Source organism: Lupinus angustifolius, chromosome LG19 (genome assembly GCF_001865875.1).
Source record: "Lupinus angustifolius cultivar Tanjil chromosome LG19, LupAngTanjil_v1.0, whole genome shotgun sequence".
Classification (NCBI taxonomy): domain Eukaryota; kingdom Viridiplantae; phylum Streptophyta; class Magnoliopsida; order Fabales; family Fabaceae; genus Lupinus; species Lupinus angustifolius.
In genome coordinates, this window is record NC_032027.1 from 16364431 (window position 1) to 16372944 (window position 8514).

Sequence of the window (8514 nt, forward strand, 5' to 3'; positions counted from 1 at the left end):
GGGTCATCTACTGGTTTAACATCTTGCTCGACTTTCTCAACATTGTTTTTTACACATACATAACATGATATAGTTAGTAGTATCATATTAATCAAAAAAAATCATCAATAAATTTATAATTTCATTATTATTTGATTCTAAAATAAGATTAGTATAAAAATAAATATTATTTAACTCTAAAATAGCTACAAACAATATGTTATGATTCATATTATTATTTTAATATTGCTATAGTAACATTATATTTTAATATTGTATATGTAATCATATTCCTTTTATTTTTAAATAAATCACAGATCATAAGGGTTTGAGAGATTGGCACATGCCATGAGGGAGTTCTTGAGAGATTGACACATGTCATGAGGGACTTTTAATTTTGATGAGAGGTTGACACATGTCATGAGAGAGTTTTTTTTATTATATAGGTAATAGATTAGTACTTTTATATACTAATCAGATCTTTCAGACTTGTTCTTGAAGTTTCTTTGTTATCCAAATATATGTAGACTTGTTGTTCTAGTATTCTTTATATTAGCTTTTCCGGGTTATATGCGAGTACTCATTACATTAGCCTACTTGAGAGTTAGATTTTGCACGGGAAGGAATAGAAATGGAAGACTTGTAAATCATCTCACAATTATATTTTATAGCTCTCAAGTCTTCTCTTTCCATTTCTCTTCTTTTTCTTCCAAAGTTCAACTCTCAAACTAGCCATTATTAACATCTACGAGCTTCACATAAGCTAGTGGGAGAGTTGGTGTAGCTGCTGCAAGTTTACAAGTAAAGGTAGCAAAATTATCCACAAAATCAACAATCCATCCAAATTCATCCAAGTTAAATTCATTCAAATTCATCCATTAGAACTAATGGATTTAAATGGATATAATCCAATGTATAATGTTGATAATGGATGAATTCAAATCCATCCATTATATCTAATGAATATCCATGGGTATATCCATTTGGATGGATATCCAATCATATTCATTCATCCAAAAAAACAAAAAATATTTTTTTCTCATAAAGCAACATACAAACCCAATTTTGTTATGCAACCCAACGTACAAAATATAAAAAAATGTTATTAATACCGTACCAAGTCAGAGTAGTGGTATAATGGTATGGTGGTTCAACAAGTGGTTCACTATTAAACCGCATACTGGTGAAGTTAGATATACATATATTTTATTCTAATATTAATATTGAAAAATCAATAAAGAAAACAATAATTATTTTTATTTATACCACTTGTTAAAAATATATATTGTAGACCATGTTTTAGATATATAAAAATGTAGTAGTTGTGTGTTTGATCATCCGTACAATTTTTTTGTAAAAATAAATCATTTTTATTAAAAAATAATTTTAAATGAAACTAGTCGGTACAACAAGTACAATTGAATTGAAAACTAACTAATGTGACCGATTTTTACCAATATAATTGCATGATCGGAATAAATGTTCTATTGTATCATTATTAAGCTCAATTCACTTGTTTACCGGTTTTGATACTAGTGATATAAACTACTCTTTTCCTAACAAAATGATCCATTCAACAATATTATCTTTTTTATCAAAACATTCTTTCAAAAAGATTCAATAAGGATTGATATAACATTATGTCATGATTGAGCACAAAAAAAAAATGCATGATTGCATAATACAGTATTTCTCATCTCACCTACACTATGTCTTTCTGAGCTTTCACATGTAAATTTAAATACTGGGATTTTTTAAAAAGTATTTTAAAAATATATTTTAAATTTATTTTTAAAAATGCTTTATTAAATAATAATTTTTAAAATGATTTTTTTTCCTTCAAAAAATGCTTTAGTTCAATTTAAAAAATGGATTGGATATACATCTATCCAATCTATTAAAATGGATATATGGATGGATTGAATTCCATAGATATGAATTGATTGTATAGTTTAAAAATATGATTTTATGGATTTATATAGATTGGTGGATGACTTTCTATCCATCCATTATGATCCAAATCCATATTCATTCAAATCCACCTGATTGTCACCTATTTACGAGCAAATAAAAATCTTCCATCTATACGTTTAATATACAATAATGAAGGATATACAATAAATTTCATGAAGATAGTGTTTTCTACACTACTAAGTTGTTTCGGACTATGCAACTAATGTGCATTGTGCACTCATTCTCTTTGTTGAATAGCTTCTAAGTTTCTAAAAACTTCAACACTTAAAATTGCTTAAATTATTTGATGCTTATTGGTATATATAGTTCTTAAATAATTTACTAGTCTTCAGAGATATTACTTCAACCTTAACTTCTTATTTATATGATAAGTGCATAAAGTCGTTGCTTGATCTCTAACATTCTTGAGCCATGCTTTATCTACGTGGAACGACTAAAAGTTTATTTATAGCCTTGTTTTTGCATTTGGCAGAACACATTACCCATTTTAAATATTATCCTTTAAAAGAATTTGTGAATGTGTAGATATTAGGAGGATGATAAATTTGTATGTTGATTTTCATTGATGGTGGAAATGTATAATTCATGGCTTTAAATACAAAGCAAATGGTTAACTTGAGAAACAAGCTAACTCATAACTAAATTAATTAACTACTAATAAACACATATCAAAACAAACAAATAATCACGTATCTATATCGAGTACTTTGTTTAATGAACCATTCTCCTAAAATGCCATTTGCTCAAGGCTGCTTGCCCATTGATGCACCAAGACTAATTTTTAATGCATGCTTGGCACAATCAAAACTTGATGCGATATGTGCAGCCTGCATTAGTTAGTATGGGCAATTCAGGGTTAAGTTCACCCCCCAAGCTGGAGAGTAGATGTTCATTACTCTCAACTTGGGTAACAAATGGCTAAACACAGAACGTTCCAAAGGTTTTGTTAAAATGCCAGTCACTTGTTCACGAGTGTTAATGGGGGAGTAAATGAAAGAGTTTATTCTACAAATGTACACGAGCCACATGGAAGTCTATTTCAATGTGTTTAGTACGTTCATGAAACACAACATTTGCATCAATAGACCTGGTTGAATTGTTGTCACAATATAGTATAGTTGGTTGCTTAAAATGAACTAGAAAATCATGTAAAACTTAAGTTAGTCATTGTACCTCACATGATGAAATTGCTAAGGCACAATATTCTACTTCTGATGAAGAATGAGACACGATATTCTACTTCTTGGATTATCAAGATACAAGTGAATGTCCCAAAAACATGCAATAACCTGAAACAGATTTCCTAGTATTTGGACAAGTTGCTCAGTCAGAATCACAAAAGCCTTTAATATGCATAAGGGATGTGCTTGGATAAAACAATCTTTGGCCAGGACTACCTTTATGTAACGAAATACCCTAGTCATGGCTTTGTAATGATTGACAATAGGAATTGCCATAAATTGGCTTAACTAATAGGTAAAGTAGCTTGCCTACAAGGTTGCATATATAAAACGAGGTCTAGAAAATGTGTAATATCTTGTTGATGAAGAGGTGTAGTCTTCACCATTGGAGTAGGGACATGCTTGGAGGTTAGGAATCCAGTGTCTGAAAGAAGATCAAGAGTATACTTTCTTTGACATAAAGTGATGTCTTGTTTAGTTCTTAAAACTTCCAGACCAAGAAATTATTTAAGATTTCCTAGGTCCATGATTTTAAATTGACTATTAAGGTATTGTTTGACATGAGATATTTCTGCAGGGTTGTTACCAACTAGGATGAGATCATCCATATAAATGAGAAGGGCAGTGTAACTAGAAAGATGTTTCTTGGTGAATAAGAAATGGTCATGGTGAGATTGAGTGTAGTATAAGGAAGATAAGGCAATGGATAATTTAGCAAACCACTACTTGTTTGCTTGTTTTAAACCATAGAGGGTTTTATTGAGTTTGCAAATAAGATTTGGGGTGGTGGTGGAAACCCCTTGAGGGAGAGTCATGTAGACTTCCTCATCTAAATCTCCATGGAGGAATGCATTATTCACATCCAGTTGTTGTAGAATCCAGCCTTGTGTTGCACCAAGTGCTAAAAGAAGTCTAATAGTAGTAAGTTTTACCATTGGTGCAAAAGTATCATAGTAATCTAGGCCTCCAGTTTGTGTGTAATCTTTGGCCACAAGTCTAATAGTGGTAAGTTTCATCATAGTTAAATTTTAATTTATAGAACCACTTGGAGCCAATTGCCCTTTTGTCATGAGATAGAAGAGCAAGGGTCTAAGTGTTGTTATGGTTTATGGCTTGGATTTCATCATTCATGGCCTTGATCCAAGAAGGGGACTTGATGGCCTGCTTGTAGGTTTTAGGTTCTATGTGAGTGACAATGGAAAGACTATGGTGTAAGTGTGAGTCAGAGAATGTATCTTTGAGATCTCCTAATGGTGGTTGTGGGAATACTGATGGTGGATGTGACAGTAATTGGTTAGTGTGATGTTCTAGAGGAGAGGTTGGTAGTGGTTGGTTAGAGTTCAGGGTGGGAATAGATTGGGTGGATAGGGTGTAGTCAACAGTGTTAGGGAAGGTTTGGTTTGATACATCGGTGGTTTATAGGGAAGGTTGAGGTATAGATGATTGTGTGTTATAAGGGAAGACATGTTCATAGAATATGACATGTTTAGAGATAGAAATTTCTCTACTCTTTAAGTCACATAAGAATAATCCTTTTGTGTCAGGCTTAAAACCAATAAAGATGCATTTTTTAGCTCTAGGATCTAGTTTATTTCTTTGATTTATAAAAGTGGAGGCATAACAAAAGCTGCCAAAAACTCTTAGAGTATTGAGGTCAGGGCTTTGTCTAAAAAGAAACTCATATGAAGTCTTAATGTCCAAGGCAGGGGTAGGTGGTCTGTTCATGAGATGAACAACATGATTAATGGCACACCCCTAAAAAGGTTTTGGAAAATTGGCCTGAAAAAGGATGGATCTGGCAATGTTCAAAATGTGCCTATGCTTTCTTTCAACGATGGAATTTTGTTGGAGTTTCCACACAAGAAGTTTGATGGATAATCCCATTTTGAGAGTAAAAGTTGGGCATGTTAAATTCTAGGTCATTATCAGTACGAATAGTTTTGATCTTTTGGTTGTGTTGGGTCAAAGCTAGTTGTATGAAATTCTGAACAAGACTTTTAGTCTCACCTTTTGACAACATTAGAAAAATCCAAGTATATCTTGTAAAATCATCAACAATTGTGAGAAATTATTTTTGACCATTTAAAGTTGGGGTACCAAAAGGTCCCCAAATGTCCATATGGACTAATTCTAAAGGGTGTGCAGTGTGAGTAGTGCTAAGAGGAAAAGGTAACTCGGATTGCTTAGCAAGACGACAAAAGTCACATATAATGATTTCATCAAACTTTACATAAGGGAAATTTTTATGAACATGATTTAAAACATAATGAAATGAATGTCCTAATCTAAAGTGTCACAAGTCAAAAGAAGATGCATTTTTTCTATTAAAAGGAACATTATGGTGCATGACATTATTCAAGTAATTTCCATGTCTGGTGAGAATGTAGAGGTTGTTGTAGGCTTCAGCATAACCAATCCTCCTCAAGGTAATCATATCCTAGATCATGCAAGAAGACTTATTAAACACAAGCTTGCATTGAAGTGAAGTGGCAAGCTTATGTATTGAAATTAAGTTGTATTTGGATCCAGGTATGTATAAAGTGTTATAGAGTGTAAGGGAAATGGACAGCCTAATGGTTCCTAAGTGATGTGCAGTGATGGTTATATTATTGGGCAGTTTAACATGAATAGGTTCGATTTGGTTGTAACATGTAAAGTTTGAAATATTATTAGTAACATGATCAGTTGCACCACTGTCAAGTATCAAAGATTGTTGATTAAGAGGCATACCTGAGATGGCATGATTGTCACCATCCATGGGATCATGGCTGAGTTGGTTGATGATATGTTCATGGTCAATGATAAGCTGGCTAACTTGGATTTCTGTTTTCACATCACCTTGCCTTGATTCCAATGTAGCATTGTCTCTGTTCTCTATTGAGTTGGAGGTGACATCATTGATGGATTCACTTGCCAAGGATTTGGACTTGAATTTGAAATTTGGGGAAAAACCATGTTTGAAGTAGCAAGTTTCAGTGGTGTGGCCTTCCTTTTCACAAAATACACAAACCTTGTTATTATTGCTTTGTGGATATCCTCTTGCATAGGTTCCTGAAGCTCCTCCTCTTCCAAATCTTCATGTGCCTTTGTTGGTGAAATCACTACTGCTTCTACCTGCATTCTTGGTAAATTGAGGCTTCCAAGATTGATTAGAGTTCATTGAGTTTATAACCCATTTGTTATCTACATATCATGTCTCTTCTTGTGGTATTTCTTGTTGCATAACTAATGAGAAAGCCTTGTTGATTGGTGGTAGTGGCTCCATAAGCAATATTTGTGTCTTGGCAGTATTGTATTGATCATTGAGCCCCTTCAGAAAACATATAACATACTCAAAATCTCTTTATTTCTTCATTGTTTTTAGAAAGGGACAATCTCGTCCATTGGTGCAGGAAGAGCTTAGAATAGGCCTGAGCTCATCAAGTTCATCCCATAAGGTTTTCATGTCAATGAAGAAACTAGAAATACTCATATCACCTTGTTTTATATAATATACTTCTTGCAAATGGGGATAAACATACATAAAAGTATAAAACATTGATAGGAAAATGCAGACATGCATATTAAATATCTACAAAATAAGATTGGATAAAATTAAAGTAATCACAAACTTGTTTTTCTTATTCTTTACAAAATGGTATACATTCAAGTCCTACGTGAAGTACACAGATATATTCATGCATTAATCATGCAGTTCCATACAGGAAATTAGTCATAAGATTAGTGTTGCAAACTGTAAAATTTTAAGTTCATGAGCATATTGTAATGAAATGATAAAGGGAAAATAGTCCAATAGAGAAAATAATTTCAGACAATCTATAATAACATGTTAGGAAACCGCTATTACCGTCTATGTCGGGAGGGGATGTAGAGGATCAGGGACATTGATAACAGGGTAAACGGAAATTGGGAGGGTAATTTTACGGGTTGGAGTGATGCATAAGGAAAGGGAGTGAAGAAAGATGTCTGTATAATGACATGGGGGAGTAGAGGGCCACTTGAATGCCCTGCTTCTTTTGACTGTGTTCAACTTCAGTTCATATTTTACCTCTGTAAGTCCACCTTTTAACAACTGATGTTACACTGATATCAGTATCTACATTCTACAGTGGACGATAGAGTATACAGATCTCAGTTCTCTGACATCTGGTCCAGATTTTATCATAACTTTTAAAAATAATATTCCAACACTGCCAACAAAAACTCATTCCCAAATATGATATTGTCAGAATTAAAATCAGGCATAATATAATACCAGATGCAACAACACTTTGAAACATAAGTTGATCTTACCTGTAAAACCTAGCAAGATACGGGACAATAATATCTATCGGCATGTAACTATTGGTTGTTTCTGCTTCTTAGATAATATTATGGTTATTACTTGCTAGGTTATTAGTCTTAATTTAGTGGGGCATGGGCTGGGAATGGTAGTTGTAGTTCTGAAACTAATAGTTCAACAGGGGTAATAGATAAATGTTTTGCATCACATTTTCAACCTATAAAAAACATTCCCAGTTTACTACTGTTAGCTGTTTCTTTTCTTTCTTATTATTGCCTAACTCTAAACATATGATCTTCAACATATTATAAGAGCTGTAACATCCACTGTGACATGTGTCTACATTTCTGCTGAAACGATTTCTATGGAACTGTGTAAGCCCCATTTGTCTTTCCTTAAACTTAATCTTTTTAGTAAGTGATTGCAAACAAAATAATTCTTTATATTACTATTTAACAAAGGGAGAAAGAACCTTCGCATTGCAAACGATTTGACAAGCCTTGCCCAGCAGCAGGACCAAGAATCAGATGATCTAATTTCTTGTTTAGTTGTCTGTGGGGTACCTCCATTTTTGAGTTCTTGTACAAATCCATGACTAGTAAAAAGACATGATGTACATTTGTAAAGTTCAGTTTTACGTCAAACGGAAATATTCATACTTACAAAATAGAAGTGTAGTTATTACCAACCAGAATACATATGAATAAGGATGAAAAGTAAAGGAAGGCCGAAAACAAAACGATTCCATCCACTGAATATTTTCATGTTTGATAATGCTGACTGGAATACCAATACTAAGTACAAAGAGGAAGAAACTAGTGTCTGGCAGCCACTTTCACCTTAGCTGCATAAATATTAGAAAATGAACTTAGGATGGTGCTTTAGCAATGGCTCAACCATATGTAAATTACAAATGAAATGAAGCAATAATTTACATTCACAATTCATGCAATTCAAAGGTCCTAAAAACACACCCAAAAAAATGCAGCACAAGATTTGTAGGAATCATGCAAATTTATGACAAATTATAAAAATAAAAAAATATTTATATATAGATCTAAAAGTGAATAATTATGATTTGGTCCATTGAAACAGGTT

At 32.8% G+C, this 8514-nt stretch overlaps 1 long non-coding RNA gene across 1 annotated transcript; it reads right to left on the bottom strand.

Annotated features, from left to right (window-relative positions):
* Positions 7802 to 8485, bottom strand: LOC109333855. Its single transcript, XR_002106053.1, has 2 exons — positions 8106 to 8485; positions 7802 to 8011 (listed from the first exon to the last, which is right to left on the bottom strand). It is a non-coding gene; the product is annotated as an uncharacterized LOC109333855 (long non-coding RNA).